Source organism: Manis javanica, chromosome 11 (genome assembly GCF_040802235.1).
Source record: "Manis javanica isolate MJ-LG chromosome 11, MJ_LKY, whole genome shotgun sequence".
NCBI classification, from domain to species: Eukaryota; Metazoa; Chordata; class Mammalia; order Pholidota; family Manidae; genus Manis; species Manis javanica.
In genome coordinates this window covers 93,352,076-93,370,854 of record NC_133166.1, presented here as the reverse complement: position 1 = coordinate 93,370,854, position 18,779 = coordinate 93,352,076, and the positions used below count along the sequence as shown (strand labels likewise).

Sequence of the window (18,779 nt, the reverse complement as noted above, 5' to 3'; positions counted from 1 at the left end):
ATGCAAAATAAGAAATAACTTGTATTTTAAGGCTTTTTCATGGAACTAAAATTTTACTCAGTCTATAAAAAGAATGCAGGTTGGGGGAAGGATTACTAATTGCAAGGGTATTAGAGACACTATAGAGGATTGGTGATAAAAGCGACTGTCAACCTCTACTCTGTGAACACCTAAAACTTGTGTAAAACTACCACACTGTGATAAGAGTTCTCTAAAGTACAACAGCTGAAAAAATAAAAGCACACTTCAGACATTTTTGAAGGGTGAAATCATGCCTGCTAGCTATTTTAAAGTGTCAAGGATGTTTCACTAATTAATCTTCATAAAATTCTGGTGTGTCACAACTTCAACTTCAATGTGTTAAAAATGACTCAGAAAATTTAGTTTGCCAGAAAATACACCTATTTCAAACAATAAAATTATAAAAGATTGATTTTTACACATTAGATCCTCAGACCTTATTAATCTTAAAGCTGACCATTTGTACCCCTTTACCAACCTTTCCCCATTTTCCTCACCTCCAGCCTTGGCAACCACTTCTGCACTCTCTATTTCTATGAATTTGACTTTTATTTTTAGATTCCACATATAAGTGATACCATGCAGATAACACTGTATTGTATAATTAAAATTTTTCAGCAGAGAAATAATAGTAATATAATAAAAGATAAATATGTGAGGTGATAGATGTGATAATTAACTAAATAGGGGGAACCCTTTTGCAATATATACATATATCAAACCACCACAATGTATACCTTAAATATCTTACCTATTCTGTCAATTATACCCCAATGAAGCTGAAAAAAACAAGACTGATTTTTTTCCTTCATGTCTCCCATTGAATCCTTTTTTGATGGCTTACGTTTGTTTTTGTTTGTTTGTTTCATGATACCCCCACCTTTACTAAACAAATATCTGTCTGTTTTAGGAGGAAAAATATCTCAGTGAATTTAATTGTCCCATTAAAACTCCTCCTAGTTACAAAAGGAAAAGAAGTTGTAAAAATACATAAGTACATAAATATATACTTTCATACGCATCTATACATACCTACATCTGTACATACATCCCCACAGGCACGTATACCTACTAGAACACCGAAAGCAAGAAAAGTCCTGACTTTACTCAGAGCTCCTTTATGTGTCCTGATCTGCCTCCTGACCCCTGTTTTTTGCTGGAAATAAGCTAAAATACAAGACTATCTAGTTTATACTTGATATGTAAAAATTCTTTTAGTACCTTACAGTATATACCTAATGAAAATTAGCAAGAGCTCACCCAAAAGACCTCAAAATATAGACTTCCTTCCCAAGAAGAATTTACTGTGTTCTAAGATCTGGCTCCTAAATTCAGGAACCTCTGAGGTTACATCAGTTATGGGTAGATAATTTATTTGTTTGGGACAGACACACATATATTGAACCCCCAAAACTGATAAGGTCAAGTCATATATTTACAAGTAGGAGGAATCAGAATATTTATGACCACAGGGCTCTAGACACAGACTTATTTCTGTAATCCAAATCATAATTATTTGGTTGTTTGGATGACTAACATTAAAGTAGCAGTTACATGCTAATAACTTTACAAATTTTACTTCATTTAATTTTTTCTATATCCTGCAAATATTTACATTTTACAGTAACACATTGCTGGTAAGTGTAAGAACCAAAGAAAAGGCACAGGACTCCAAATATCATGTTATTAACCACTGTAAGATTATAATGTAGGGTGAAGTTCGTTAGGTGCCCCTTACCCTTCATTCCTACCTTGGAAAGAAATCTTAGATTCCAACTGGCCCAGTGAAAGAAGAGAGAGAGAGAGGGAAAGGTACACAGAGGGAGGTGGAAGGGCTGGGGCTAGAAAGAAAGGAAGAGAGGGAGAGGGAGAGAGTAAATAGGATGGAGGAAAGAAGAAAGGGGGAGAGGAAAACAAATAAATTAGATGTTGAGCTTCTAAGGGCCTAGGTCCTAGTAACTTCAGTGATTCAACAGATTTCAAGCATAATTTTGATTATATGCAATTTTCAGATTATGTCCTACTTGAAGATGACCCCTCCACACACACTTCAAATGCAAATCCATCGTACTGCCATGTGCTTGTTGAGTTTGAGTAAGATAGAGGAAGTGATTTAGATGCATTAAACACTGAACAGCATTTAGATTATTAATCTCACAATAAACGTGCTCTTATCAATGAAATGGGAAAACCTCACAGTCTAGAGACTGCAACTCTTTTTTTTTTCTCCTGAATCAGAATCGTATTGGACCAAATAGCCCGAGTCACATTTTTAGACAGAACGTGGGTGGGCACTGCAAACATTTCCCAAAATAACTGTCTCTATGCTTCCATATTGATTTGCATCCATTCTTATTGACAAATTACTTACATATTGTAACATTCAATCAAGTTACAGGAAAGTTTCGCTGACCGCCCCCAGGCCACTTAGCAACAAAAAGGAGACTTTTGTATTATCTGCTGTGCTTATGTGTTGACTTTAAAGTCAAGTTCTCAAGATGTCATTGTGTTTTTCACATTTCCAAAGAGCCTTCTAAATATGAATAACATACTCAAACAAAAGAAGCTTGAGGAGATAGACACTCAAATGTCATAAAGTAGAGCTTTAAGTGATTTCAGTGAGGAGGTAAATCAGAAGGTTTTAAAGATCCAGTTATTTCAGAGGTTCCACAAGGCACAGTTGCTAGTAGCAATACATGCTTCAACAGTTGAGAAGCTGCCACTATGGACAAAAATTTTTGGAAAACACTTGGTAGAGATGACAAAACTTCAACATTATACAGCTTCTAAACTAGAAGCTGTCACTATGGACAAAAATTTTTGGAAAACACTTCGTAGAGATGGTAAAACTTCAACATTACACAGCTTCTAAACTGTGGCACCATGCATAAAAACCTCAGTAACACTAACTCTTTCCAGATTCCTTCTAATCGTTAGTAATGACCCTTCAATTTATGTAACTGACTGGATTTTACTGGAAATGTTAGCAGTGAATATTCAGCACACGCCAAACATCATTAGTCTCCCTTTTAAATTGCAGTAAAACTTAATTAGCTCCCGCCACTAAATCCTCATTCCAGAGATGGTAGTTGGAAACAACTGTATAATTCTTTGGACGTCCTAAGGGGGAAAGAGAAAAGCAAAGCAAGATGGCAATTTTAGGAAGTAAATGAAAGCAGTGGATTAAGTCAGAGAAGGTCAGACGCATCAGCATGCCAATGGGTAATCCAGACATCGGAGAAAGAAGAAATTGCAAAGCAAAGGTGACCCTGAGGCTGGAGACCATTTCAACATTGTAGGGGGAGGCCTGACAGGGGAGAGAAAAAAGAAAAAGCATGTAACCCATAGCCTAATAAGGTCTTTGGAGTCAACGGTATTTCTATTTATTTTAAAGTAATCAGCACAGGATATTAACACCCAAAGAAAGAATGGAACTGAATGAATAGATTTTTATATTAAGTCAATAAACATTTAAGGACAAGTCATTTTACCAAATAGTAGCTCCTTACTAGATACCCAAGGGTGAAAGAGTATGTTTCTTGCCTATGGTAGTTTATGAGTTAGATTCAAACAACATGTATTTGGCATTTGCTCTCATAACCTAGGATGATGTTATCTTCGCTGTTTCACCCCTAGCAAATGGCTGTTTTTGAGCAGAGGGACAGTTCTGGGTCTCTCACTGAAGCGCAATGGACGGTTGCCTCATCAAAAGAGAATAGAACATCAAAGTTCTCCCAAATACCTCCTATTCAGGGACAGAGCCAGACCTGGGGGCCTAAATCTTACACAATTTGGGGGCCCTATTTAAGAAAAAAAAGACAAAATCACAACTCTAAAAGTTGGTACAAACACAGTTTTGCATTAAAAAAATAGGCCTACATTTTTAATTATTACAAGCTGACAAAGACATCAAATACCACAAAATCTAGAAATTAATAACAATTCTGTTACTGTTAACAAACCGACAATAGTCTATGATACTTTTTCTCCTGCATTTTGGGCTGCATACTCTTCAAATATCTACTTCCATAACAAAAAAAATGTGTTCATATTTTGCACAGAGAGATAATTCAGTCTTTTCTCTAATATCGTTTTTTATTCTTAGCAGGGATGCTTTAAAACTTTGAACTTCATACACTGATGTACTTGGTGATCATGGTTTTGCTTGAGCTATGAATCAAAAATATAGCCAAGATCACCCCAATGTCAGTGGACATGAGGGAATGTGGCAGACGGGAAGTCAGCACTGAAGGAGGCAGTGGTCTTCACCACAGTTAAAATGTCTCACTTTTGCAAATTCCCACCTCCCCATTTTTAACTCTATGAACACATTTCAGCTCATTTCCCAGAGCCTTGTGAGCTTTGTTCACACAAAACAAAGTTTCCGAGACTTTAGTTTTGTTACCTCACCGTGTCCTGCCTCTACTCCCATTCTTTGGAGGACACTTTAATTACAACTTCCTTTCCCACTTACTACACCAATCAAATGGCAACCATCAATTTCAGATTTGTGTGTGTGCGTGCATGTGTGTGTGTGCGTTTTGTTTGTTTGTTTGTTTTTGCTGCTTGAAGACCAGTCAATAGTGGGTTTCACTCTCTCCCTTGCTTGGTAACAGCTAGATAGACAATTACATCGCCTTCTTGGACTGATTATTGAATAAATGATCAGGGACCATTGTAAGTAAGTGCCATTAGGTTCAATACAAATCTCTAAAATGACCTAATCTAGCTGTGTATCCCTCTCTAGAGCCAGGCACTATGGACTTCTTGCCACTGGAATACTTGCTTCCAAATTCCTTTCCTTGGCTGCTATCTGGAGCTTGCTGCTCAGATACAGGGCCTACAAAACTTGGGAAGCAAAATCAGGAGCAGGGCTCACTGAGCCTCTGACGGTCTGTCAAGGCCCCCACAGGCTGGGAATTGTCTCCCCTGATGTACGTGACCTCCTGTCAAAACATCTGTCTCTTTGGTTAAAAATAAATAAATCTTATATTTTAGTTACTATTGTTTTGCATTCAGCGAATTCCCCAGCCTTCATTCCTCTCCGCAGGCAGGGTCCCAAGCTCCTGACTCCAGGAGTCATGAACAGCTCATGCTTTTCTCTCTTGGGGAGGACTTGCTCCTCCCTAAGGAAGGTAGCATGACTCACCTTAGTGAATCCATTTTCCCAGGTTATGCAGAGCAACGTCCCTGCCCACAAGAGGGTTTGTTTGTTTGTTTGTTTGTTTTGTGGGCCTGACGAATTTTAAGCCCCTCAGTGTCTTCCATGTCCTGTTCACTGTAATAGGTTCATCAGTGAGTCTCCTACGTGAAAGGAGAGCCACCACCCTCCAGCCTATCCGCCTGTGATTGGGTGCGGGGTAAACATGAAATCGGGTGAGAGACAGAAGGTTTATCTCTGGTTTCCCATTCGGTTTTGCCATTAATAATACTGTTATGATCCTTATTGAACAATTTCTGCTTAATTTTCCCATTTAATAAAATCAACTGGAGTAGATAGGGTGGATGAATGAGTATCCTCCTGTGATCGTCAATACCTTATTGAACAATTTCCGCTCATTTTTCCCATTTAATAGAGTCAACTGCAGGAGTAGGTAGGGTGGGAGAATGAGTACTCTCCTGTGAAAAGTGAATGCATATACTCTGGAGAGGAGGAAATGGGTTAAATATCTAAATGGGGACCTTATCCCTTAAAAGCAAGGCAGAAAATAAGAAAGTGATCCATGCTATAGGGAGTAATTGAGGCAGGGAGTGGATATACATTTGAGGAACTCATAGTCTAGTGGGAAAAACAAACATGTACATAAACAACAACAGACTATAAGAGGTACAGTCATAAAAGTGTAAGTCAGGTATGATGGCATAGAAAAAGGTTAACTCCTGGTTTATCTGGAAAGGTGGCCATCCTCACTTAAGACAGGTTTTGAAGGATGAGCGGGAGTCAAATGGACAAGCAGAAAAGGAAGTCCTTGGGGCAGAAGGAATAACAAGTTCAAAGCATGGAGGTAAAATATAGCACGGCATCTGAGAAGTATAAAGTGTGTCAGAATGATAACAGATTAGGGTGGGAAGGGCCTGGAAGGGCTTGAAAGTTGTCACATGCCATGCTAGACGTCAGAACTTCCCCCTGAAGATCTGTGGAAGTCAGGGACAGAGGTTAGAAAGAGTCTCACAAGGAAGTTTCTATGTAAGACAGATCATATGGACGATGGGTTGGGAGGGTCAGGGAAAGACGAAACAGAGGGATCAGCAATGTGGCGGTTAAAACAGACTAGGTAAAAAGTAATGCAGAACCGATGATAGAGGGAAGGAAGAAGAGGAAACAGATGCCAAAGATATCTTAGAGTCAGTGTTGCTGAGGTGGCAATTTAAAGTGAGACATGAAAAGGAAGGAAGGTCTGGAACAACTTTCAGGTGTCTGGCTTGAGAAACGAGAGTAATGGTGATGCTTTTAAACTATGATCAGAAATGCGAAAGGAAAGTAAGGTTCAAGAGCCATCACATTATAAAGTATTTCAATCACTAAAAGGAAAAGAGTAAATTAAAACAACATGAAAGAATATTTGAAGTTCGCTACAAAGACAAAATGGTATAAAGGACTATAGATGAAGAATGAGAAAAAAGACTCTTCAATTATACTGTGCCTATAAATTTAAATAGTAAGTAAACTTATTACTTTTGAATTTCTACACACTGCCAACAGAATAACCACAAATGATCTTGTTCATGACTAGTAAGCTTATTTACATATTGAACAATTAGAAGAATCCTGGTTTCTTTATCAACGATGTAACGCTGACAGTCAGCTTGACCAAAAGTTATGAGTTTTAAGGATCCTGCTGTTTCTGTATCTAATATAAATTAATTATTTTATATTACATTTCTATTTTCAGATTTTATATTAAGACTTTTTCTTATCATAACAGTAATATATGCTATGTAAAAAATTGGAAGAGACATGAGAACAAAATAAGTAACACCTACTATTGTAGTACCTGCAAATAGTCACTCTTCAATATTATGGGATTTCTTTCCATATTTTTTGCATCTGTGTGTTACACACAGACTTATTTACGTAATTAGGGGTATATTACACATACAGTTTTATATCTTCTTATTTCAAAATATATTTATGAGAACTTACTATCTACTCACATTATCTGGTTGAGACATTTGGAAATAACAAAAGAAATCAGACAGAGCTCATGTCCTGAAGCAGATATTTTAATTACTAAATGAGGTTGTAATAAGACACTTAAGGTTGGGATTAGGAGATAAACTAAACACAACAATTTACAGGTAATGAACCAATCAGTGTCCAGCTACTAGAGGAAGAGGCAAATTCCAAGACTACTTATTCTTTACCCAGTGATAATGCAAGAAATGTCTTACAAAAGAGACTCTTAAAATGCAATCCATCATCAGAGGCTGGCTGAACTCAAGCACTTTGAGTTTCTAGACCACAAAAGAAATAGTTGGAAATTCATTATCATTTCAGAAAACTATTGCATTGATCCCCCATTATTTTCTAAATCTTGTTTTGTAAATGGAACATTGTGATTGAGGGAGTACACTTTTTTCATTTCCAAGTCATAGTTCATTTTCATGGTAATAAGCCATTCAACCTGTATAAACCTGTGGAGTTAAATATACTGGAGTCAGTGTCTTTAATTTTAAAGCAATTAAAAATATATAGCTTTATGATCCAGCAAAAAAACAAACACCTTGACCTGGACATGAGTAGGAAATAATATTGGCAAGAAAAATGACCACAGTGTTTCTCTCAGCAATCATGGGGTAGATAAAATGGAATTATAAGCTAAATATCTAATACTTAAGCATTAAGAAACCTTAGAACATATGGAAAATCAATCAGAAATATTAATCCACTTGAGTTTTAATGCACAGATTTCAAACCATGGCTTTCATATACAGCACATATTCACAACAGATAATAACTATAGCATCTGTGGGGCTCAAATATTTTATTTCTAACTTTATCCAGCAAACAATGCAGGTATTAATTAGAAACACTTATAAACAAAAAATAACCAAAGACATTAATCCAAAGAGGCAACCAACAAAATGTTAAGTAAGTGGTCCCAACTCTTGGGAATTAGTATAACTAATTCTTGACTTAAAAGGTAGGAGAACCAAAGAGAGAACTCTGGGAATTAAATGAAATGATCGATAAATTTCCCCAAAGACAGAGATAATTATAGTTAAAATGTCACCAGAAAGACACCATCAGAAACAGTTCAAAATAATCAGACAGGCATTGAACTATAGCCAGGCAAATATGCAAAATAAGTAATGGTAATAGCTTCAGTAATTATTTTTATGTGAATCCTTACAGCTCAACCAAATAATGGCATCATATACATCCACAAGAATGGCTTAAATGGAAGAGACAGAAAACACCGAGTGTTTTCTTATATATTACAGGTGGAAGTATAAATTGAATCAACTTTGGAAAAGGGTGGCATCTACTGAAGGGAAATTGACCATATTCTGTGACCCAGTATTCTGACTCTTAGATACTTAACCAAGAGAAATTAATACATATGTTCAGCAAATGACACACCCTAGAATGTTCAAAGCAGCACTATTTGCATTAGATCAAAACTGGAAATTAGCCAATATGTATCAACAAGGGAATGGATAAATGTATTATGGTATATTCATAAAATAAAATTCAATATATGAATGAGAATGAATGATCTATAATTATAGTCACCAATGGGGCTGAATCTTACAAATACAACGTGAAAGAAAAACCAGACACTAAAGTGTATGTGCTGTTTGACTGCATTTACATAAAGGACAAAACTTGCCAAACTAATCTATGCTTTTCAAGGTCAGGATAATGGTAACCTGTGTAACTGGAAGGTGGCCTGAGTTTCTGGGGTCCTCGAAATGTTCAGTTTCTCGATCTGGGCTTTAGTTACCAAGGGTATTTTGAGTTTGTGACAATGTATTAAGCTGTATGCTTAGGTGCACATTTCTGTATATAATATTTAGAAATGAAAAGCATAAAATAAAATAAAAATTAGCAATGATTCATAAGAGCACTTTTCTAACCAAGCATATTCATTATATTTGTTTGATTTAATTGAAATAAAATTTCACTAATTAAATTCAAAAGTTCAGTTATATACCTAGAACTATTGGGTATTGAAAAGGAGCAACATGGAAACAATAAATAAAAGATTTCTATGGTAGTAATAAAATCTATAATAATGTCAAGCAATACATCAGACACACATCAAACTATTAGAAAAAAATAAATAATAACATACACATTTTTTTCAACTCAAGACAGTATAAATTGTAAGATGCACTATTCTTTTATGTACCAGTTAGAAAGAAAAAAACACTTCTAATCAATCTATGGCATGCCACTGATTATAAAATAAATTCCATTAAAAATATATTACAGTTGCTGTGCTCCAAAATCGTGCAACTATAGACTATCTACTGTTAAAAGAACACGTGGGATGTGAACAGTTCCCAGGAATGTGTTGTTTTAATTTGTCTGATTTTTCTCCAACTATTCAAATTCAGTTAGACAATATCCATCATACCATTGATAAGTTTTCACAAATGCCTAGGGTACCTAACTGGTTTTCTTGGTTTCCCTGGACATGGCTGGTAATTGTACGTCTGCTTTTGTTATGTAACTGTACTCCTATTATGTTAATGTATGTACGCAATTTAATTAGTAGTTTAAAACCTATACATGCTTATGTTACTCTACAAGAAGATATGTCAAAGAAATAATCAATCTTCCCATGTTTTCTTCCATCTGCTACCTCTATAGCTTTTCTTCCTTCCTTCCTAATTACAACCCTTTAGTAGAATTAGTGCCTCATATCGAAAATTACTGAGTATCATAATTCTTCCAAGTGGTAAAGATACCTCAAGACAAATGCTGGGCATAGAAGCCACAGGGCATAAATCTGCAAAGAAGTAAAAATCTATCCTTTTCAAAGAATATTGCTTCTCTCTCACTTACCAACTTTACATTTCCCTGTATGGCCCCGGAAGATGACTGGTTAGCCAGAGACGGGTAAGATTCCTCAAGGGAGGAACAACCTAAGACAGGCACAGTCACAGGGGGACCATCAGGAGAGAAACTGGGGACCAGCAGAGGGGAGGCTTAGAACCTCACCCCCCCCCTTTTTTGAGAGAAATCTTCTGTATCCGTGGATGTCTTGTTGCCCTTGTGTAGCTTGGATTAATACTTAGTCTATAGGCACAGACCTGATCATCTACATTTGCCCTCTTACAGCACTAAATTATGTTTTCTACCTTTATCTTGCATCTACCTACCACTTCAGCATTTTATTTTTTAAAAAATAATAATAATAAGGGAGAAATGTGGGATTCACATATAAATCGTGTATAAAAATCAAACGAATAATCATATCTGACTTGATTGTTTATAGTTCATGATGCGTGATCAAAACCAAAAGTTTCTGTGATATGACTGCCCTTGCACTGTTCACCATTTAAGACTTATTCACTATGTAAGACCTTGTTCACCATGTAAGAACTTGTTTGTTATGCTTCAGAAGATTGGAGACTGTTGAGATATAGGCTTGGGGTTGATTAATGATTGTGCATTGAGTCCCCTATACAGAATTTTATTGTTGTTAACAACCATTTGATCAATAAATAAGAGAGATGCCCTCTCAAAAAAAAAAAATCTGAATCCACTTTGAAAGTGGAGATCAAGGATACTAAGAATAAGACTAGGAAATGTTATATATCTAACATATATAAACACACTTCCATACATATCAATACTGATTTAAAAAATAGAATATAAGAAAAATTATGTATTCCACAATCACGAATATAATTTTTAAAAATAATTATGTTTGTATCATATGTATAATGCATTTCTAATTAATTTTTAATTTCCTAAGTATGATATAAAAAACTGGCTTATTCCTTAAGAATATTTTGGTAGAAAAAAACAATAATTTAATTTTTCAAGATAAAGATCTTTAAAAATGAAATTCTGATGCATAATGTTAAATGTGAAAGGTTTAATAAACAAAAACACATTGATGTCTTAAATATATATATATATGTATATATATATATATACACACACATATATATATATTAGATTGCTTTTTTTTCTAAGTGCCTCTTAAAATAGACTGAGAAATATGCCATAACAGACAGTACGTACTAGGAAAGTGTCCCCTTGACAGGTATACTCCAGGAAGGCTTCATGTATTAGGTGGGACAAAAGATGGTTCCTTGAAAGGCAGAAAGGAAAAAAAGTGAAAAGCTGGAAGGTGAGGTTATTCAAGGTTACAGAAGCTTTAGAAGCAGAACTGCAGAGGCAGCAAAGTATTCAACTCGGTGTGGAGGAGACACCCTAACGAGAGCGGGGAATGGACTATTAGGAAATATCTGGAGAAATATTTGGATGGCAAGGTGAGACCAATTACAGAGGGGTTGGATTCCAACAAGAACAATTTGGATATCATTCAAATGGCAGTAAGGGTTGGTTTTTAGAACAGGGGCCAGATGTGATTGTGTGATATTTGAGGAAGTTCATTTTACTGAACTGGACTGGGGAGACTAGAGGTAGAGAAAGAAGAAATTATTGCAGTAATATAGGTGCAAAGTGATGAAGACTTGGACTAGGGTGCTGATATTAGAAAGTGCATTAAATAAAAATTTCCACAATATAGCTTTATGATGCATTCCATCTGTAAGACTACATTGGATGCTGTGAATCACAACTTCCTAAAAGGAAACTGCATGCTTTTCTTTTTTATGAAACATTTTACTTAAGTTTGAAAATTTGAACATGTGTTTGATCTATAAATACATTGTGTGTAAATAAAGATGATTTATAAAGAGTTATAATGAGAAATAAATATTCCTAACCTTTCAAAGGAGATTCATTCAAGTTTTATCTTTTTAAGACCTAAAGTTTCTGAACACCTAACTAAAGAATCTTTTGTTTATTTACCTACTTAACTATGTTGGCTGTTTACTTCATTTGGATCTTGAATGACTATAAGCTACAGAGCATGTACATAACTGGGTTTCTCCCCACACCTGTCTCTACAGAGCCCTTTTATCCTCTGCATAGTTCTCTTCAAACAACATGCAGAGTACAGAGACTCAATTGCCAATAATCATTACACTAATATTAAGCCACACAATGTTTAGTAAAGTACTTTTCACAGTGAAGCAGGGCAAAATCTATGTGGTCTCCATCCCAAATTATGCAAATGATGACTGTCTTTAGACAGAATCTCAGTACACAATAAGCATTTAGGCACTTTTGTAACTTAAAAGGGCAGATTTCCAACTGGTGAATCCTTATGGAATGACTATAAAGCTGTAAAGAGACTACTTTTAAATTCAATTTGCTATCACATGCATGACAGGGAATCATTCCCTTGAGCCATAATGCTATGAAAAGTACAGTATTACTAGTATAGCAAAAGAGACAACTGGAATCAATTTTTTCTTGCAAGTTTTATGAAATGCAGGGTAGAAAACTGGCTGTTGTCTTTCCTTTAGTCAGAGTAAATATAATTAAAGAAAGTAATGTGTCTGGCATTGGGAAATAAAATTATCTACTTACTCAAAATCTTCTGACTTATTTAACTATAGACATACTTTTACTTATAAATCTTAGTAACAAAGTGATAGGAGATAAGCCTATGCCCTAAGAGACTTAATTTAGAGGGCCGAGTATAGGAACATAGTCCTTTACAATCATGCTGCTAGTATAGAAAAAAGGAATACTTTGGTCACAATTTAAAAGTTAAAGAGTAGTTTTTAATTCAGCTAACAATGAAAAACTTATTATTTACCTTTGGAACATAAAAGGATGGAATCAGATTACCCAGTTTTCTGCTTTAATTCTGTCTACGACTCTCAAGAAAGGTGGTGATAAATGTTGTTTAGTGATTTTCAAAAACTATATAATCATGGTCTTTATGTATATATGCCTTTATTAAGTAAACTTAATAAAGAATATAGTTATCCTTGTTCTTCCCTATGTGAATTTGTTGAGATATGTTTTATCCTTTCCTGTAGATTATCTTCATATTTACAAAGTTACTTAGCAATGTATCTTCACTCTTAAGAATATGAATAACCTTTACTAATATACTGAATTCATAATTCTTTCAACAACTTTTGCTCCTATGACATTCCTCAGGTTCTTGTGACAAAGAAGGACCACTACCAGGCAATACAAAACAGGCTTGTCCATGGACAGCATTTTCCCATTGATTATTATAAACCATTTCTAAAGACACATTAGTGTAACACTGCTTCTTAAACATTAACGCTCAACTTTATAACATTAAGATTTTAGGTTTTCTGTTACTTACAACTATCCTATTTTACCACTTCATACATAATAATTTGCATTTGTCTCCCCAATATCAGTATTGTTGAATCTTTTAAAACAACAAATCCTGTTGCATAAGCCATTTTTTTGCAGAATGACCATTACATGATAAGATAAAGTAAAACAACTCTGATTCTGAGGTTTCAAGCCCTTTGCACTTTCATCATTTTTTCCTCCCACAGTCCCCTATAAAACATTCTTCATAAAGCATTTTTGCTTTCCAAAACAGATACAATTGTTTGACTGATTGCTTAGTAACTAACCTGTTTCAGACACTTTCAAATCAATTTGGTTTCATGAGGGAGTGCCAAGTTAGGAATTACCCTACCCTAAACAACTAAAACCAGTAGGCAAGAGAAAACAGCTTCTTTTTAAAACATAATTCAACAATAGCAAAAGATGTGATCCTTAAGAGATAGTAAACACAGGAGAGGAACCCAGGATTTAGCTAGAGGCCACTTCCAGCCTGGAAAACAAATTGAGTTCAAGAAGCAGAGATCTGAGTTTGCAGAGGCTGAAGCAACTAGGATTTTAAGGGAAGAATTCTAGAGAAGAGGGATCTATTAAAAAATCAAGATACTTGCCCTGGAGATCTCTTGAGTCTTTGTATGAATAACGACCTGTTTGTACAAGGGGTAAACCCCATGAGAACAAGAACAACTTCCCCCAAAAGAAAGATTATTTGGGATGAAATACAAATTTCTAGAGATCACACAGCACCAGTAATTATATGAGTTCACTTAAGACACAGCAGAAAAACCTTATTGAATCTGGGGTGAAATTAGCAGAGACCACAGAAAGGCCATCCCTTAGAAGTAGGATTAAATTATCCCTAGAATGAAGGCATTTTTTGCTCACTCTGTTAAGAGATTAAAAACAAACCACAAAGGATCAACCAAATCCAGAAGTACCTCAACTCCCTGTCATATAAATGCCCAGTAATCTTTAAATGAATACAAAATCCAACACTCAATATAAAATTAACAATATCTAGGCTATGGTCCAAAATCACTAGACATACAAAGAATCAGGAGAACAGCTTGACCCATAACTATTCAACTAAAACAGACCAGAAATGACAGAAATCATTGATCTAGTAGACAATGATGTTAAAATTACTGCTACAGATATGCCCCACATGCAGAAGGATGTAGTAAAGGAAAATATGAACATTAGAGAAGAGAAGTGAAAAAATATAAAGAAGAAATAAATGGGACTTCAAAAAATGAAAAATACAATATCTGAAATGAAACATACACTATATGGGATTAACAGAAGATTCACTATCACAGAAGTCAATCTTAATGACCTGAAGAAATACTAATAGAATCTATTCAAAATGAAACACATAAACTATTAAATAATATGAACAAAACTTCAATAAAGTCCCAAAAGGAGAACAAGAATAAATATATATGTGTGCATATATATATATGTGTGTGTGTGTATTCATATATATAAAGATATAATAATCAAAATTTTTCCAAATTTGATAGAAACTATAAATCCACAGATCTGAAAATTTCAACAAAACCCAAGCAACATAAACACCAAAAGAAAATTATAATCAAACTGATGAAAAGAGGTGATAAAGGGAAAATTTTAGCAACCTGAAAATGGGGTACATTACCAACAAAGGAACAAACCTAACAATGACTGCAATCTTCTCAGCAAAAACTGAGTCATATGGGAAGAAAAAAAATGGTCAACGATTTTACAGTGAAAACAACAGACAAAAACAGCGATTCTCCACACCAAAAAAGAAAGAATGAATGAAAAGTTGAGATAATTTGTCACCAGCAAGCCTGAATCATAAGAAATATTAAAGGAAGTTCTGGTACCACAAAAAAAAACAACACCAGGTTGAAACTTAAACCTACTCAAAGGACAGTAGCTAATAAAGAGAGCCAAAAATGGCATATACAAGGGTAACTTAAAAGAAAACTGACTGTTTAAAACATTGTACATTAGTGGCAACATACTGTGGGTTTCATAACATATGCAGAAAAAAATTAATGAGAAAAATAACAACAGCTCAATGGATAAAAGGAGAGAAATGAAAATGTACTGTTGGAAAAGTTATTTTTATAATATGTGAAGTAATATCATTGAAGGCACATTGTCATAAGTTAATGTTGATATTAAGCCTTAAATCAACCATTAAAAATACAAAACATTGGGCTGCAGTTAGTAAGCCAAAAGTGATTGAAAAAATGTTCAAATCATGTAAAGGAAAAAGAAGAAAGAAAAATGTAGCAAAGAACACATGAAACAAAAACAGTAAGTGATATATTTAAGCCTATGAATATATAATTACATTAAATTTTTATAGTCTACATGCTCTTTTAAAAAAAGAGTATCACTCATGATACAAAAAGCAAGATCTGATCATATGCTGTCTAGAAGCAATACTTTAACATGAAGACACTGTTAGACTAAAAGCAAAAGACAAAAAAACAACTTACCATATAAACATTATATATAAGAAAACAAACTGCTTTATTAACAAGAAAAACTAGATTTCAGAAGAACTATTAACAGGAATAAAACAGAGTTCAAAGAGTCAATTCACCAAGAACACATAACAATTCTCTATATGTTTGCACCCACTAATAGAGCTTCAAAATACATAAAGCAATTCCTAACATAACTAAAAAGACAAATAGATCAATATACAATTAGATTTTAGCATCTCTCTCTTGGTAATTAATACAAGTACACACAAATCAATAGTGTATATCTGAAAAACACTGCAAAACAATTGTATTTTACATTTATAAAACAATCCACCAAACAAGAGAAAATGCACATTATTTTCAAGTCACATGGATCTATGCTGGGCCATAAAACATGTCTCAACAATTTAAAATATAGTCATACAAAGCATGCATTTTGGCTATAACAGAATTATGTTAGATATTCAAAACAGAAAGATATTTGGAAAATTTCCAAATATTTGGCAATTAACATCATACTAAATAACTCATGAGTCAAAGAAGAAAGCAGTAAAGAAATTAGAAAACATCTTAAACTGAGTAAAAATGAAAACATAATAGACTCTAATTCCTGGCATGCAGCTAAAGCAGTGCTTATAGGAAAACTTATAGCATTAAATGCATTTATCAAAAAATAAAAAAGATCTCAAAGGAAAATAATGATCTAGGCTCCCACCTTCAGAAATCTGAAGAGTAAATTAATTCTAAAATGAAAAAGAAGAAAATAATTAAGATAAGGACAGAAAACAGCAAAACAGACAAAAGAAAGAGAATGAGAGAAAAATATCAATAAAACCAAAAGCAATTAGCTTAAAATAAATATTAAAATTTGATAGTACTTTGGCCAGACTGATCAGACAACAAAGAATCCATAAATAGCCAATACCAGAAATAAAAAGTAATATCTCTACTGATCCTTCAGCCATTAAAAGGATAAGGGAATATTACAAAAAAATTCATGCCAATAAATGAAATAACTCAGATGAAATGGACATTCTTTGAAAGACAATTTAGCGAAACATACTCAAGAAGAAATGAAGACTATGGGAAGGCCTATGTCTATTTGAGAAATTGAATTCATAATAAAAAATTTCTCCACAAAACCTCCATGCCTAGATTCCTTCCATTGTAACAACTATTAAATACTTAAGGAAAAAACTATATATCAATATTACATAAATTTTTTTAGAAAATAGGAATGTAAACACTTTCTAAGTCATTTTCTGAGACAAGTATTACTCTGATTTTAGAGTCGGCAAAAAAATTTCAAGAACAATATTCCTCATGAAATAGAAAAATCCTTAACAAAATTTTAGAAAATCACTAAGAAAGGCAGACCAATAAATTTTGGGCAACAGGTTTGAATAGACACTTCACAAAAGACATACAAATGGCCAAAAAATTAAAAATATTTAACATCATTAATTATGAAGGGAATGCAAACTAAAAGCACAAGGAGATAAAAATACAACTATTAAAATACCTACAATTAAAGAGACTGACAATACCAAGCGGCAGCAAGAAGGGGGATCAAATGGAATTCATACATTGATGATGGAAATGTGAAATGGTACAATCATCTTGGAAAATAGCCTGGTAGTTTTTTTATAAAGTGAAATGTATATTGCCCATCACTCAGCAATTTTAGCCTTAATCACTCATCCAAGAAACATGAAAATACCTGTCTGCACAAAGAACCATACAACAATGTTTAAAGCAGCTTTAACCAAAGTAAACAAAAACTGGAAACCACCCAATTGTTAGACAACAAAGAAATGGTTAAATAATTGTGGTATGCCCGTATACTCAAATGCACTAAATAAATAAAAAGGAGTGAACTAATGATACACACAACAAAAGAATGATTCTCAAAAACAATGAGTGAAAAAAGCTAGACACAAAAGTCTCCATTTATATGAAGTTTTAGAAAAAACTAAACTAATTAAGTGACATAAGACAATTCAGTGGTTAACAGCCTGAAAGGCAAGGGACAGAACTGGCTGGAAAGGAGCATAAGGAAAGTTTTAAGAGTGATGGAAATGTGCTGTATCATGACTATGGTGGTGGCTAACAGGTACATGAATTTGTCAAAACCCACCAAAATGTACACTAAATATGGATGCATTTTAGTTCATGCCAACTGTACCTCAGTAATACTGTTTAAAAAGTATTAGGTGAGTATATATATAGCATGTATAGATATACTGTTGGTATCATCAGAATACAAAGAAATATGTCATAAGCATACCTTTCTTTGTGTTCATATGGGGTAAAGTAGTGAATATATATAAGCATATATATGTAAGTGTGTGTGTGTACAGTGATGCATTCACTCATTCATTGTTCAAAAGCATAGAAATTGAACATCACAGTAGGATAAAATGCTGCAATGTTTGACAAAACTCTGGTACTTAGGAGCTCACAATCTGCCACTATAATAGAGATCAGAGAATCAGAGACACAGGAGATTATAAAGAAAGCAAAGATTAATTCCAGGGTGCCCAAGGATTCAAGCTATGGAGAAGGAAGACTCAACCTTCTGCCATCTTTGTAAATGCTCTCTCTCACCAGCTATAAATGAAACGATCATTCTTTTTGTCCTCAGTTTTTGACAAAAGTGAGTGCAGATTTTCTTCAGATAACCTTTGAATAGCTAATATTATATATAATTATTTCTTTTGCTTGAAGACTGAAGCTAATGCTAGCACTGGCATCAGAGAAAAAAATTCATAAAATGAACTTCAATTGCTATTTCAATCCCAAAGCTAAATAAAATTTTTATCATTATTTATATTCTTGATTTCTTAAGTGGGAAAGTGGTCACTTCTGGACTGTGGTTTTACACTATGAATTCCAAACAACTT

At 34.2% G+C, this 18,779-nt stretch overlaps 1 protein-coding gene across 7 annotated transcripts in view; it reads right to left on the bottom strand.

Annotated features, from left to right (window-relative positions):
- The window catches only part of HMCN1 (hemicentin 1), a 416,593-nt gene that overhangs the window by 265,142 nt on the left and 132,672 nt on the right, over positions 1-18,779 (bottom strand). Inside the window, exon 1 of one of the 7 annotated variants that reach the window (XM_073216909.1) lies at positions 11,225-14,649. The exons of the other annotated variants lie outside the window; for them this stretch is intronic. The gene's annotated coding sequence lies outside the window, so the exon portion shown is untranslated. Of the gene's footprint in view, positions 1-11,224; positions 14,650-18,779 lie in introns of those variants that run through there. 7 annotated transcript variants of the gene reach the window in all.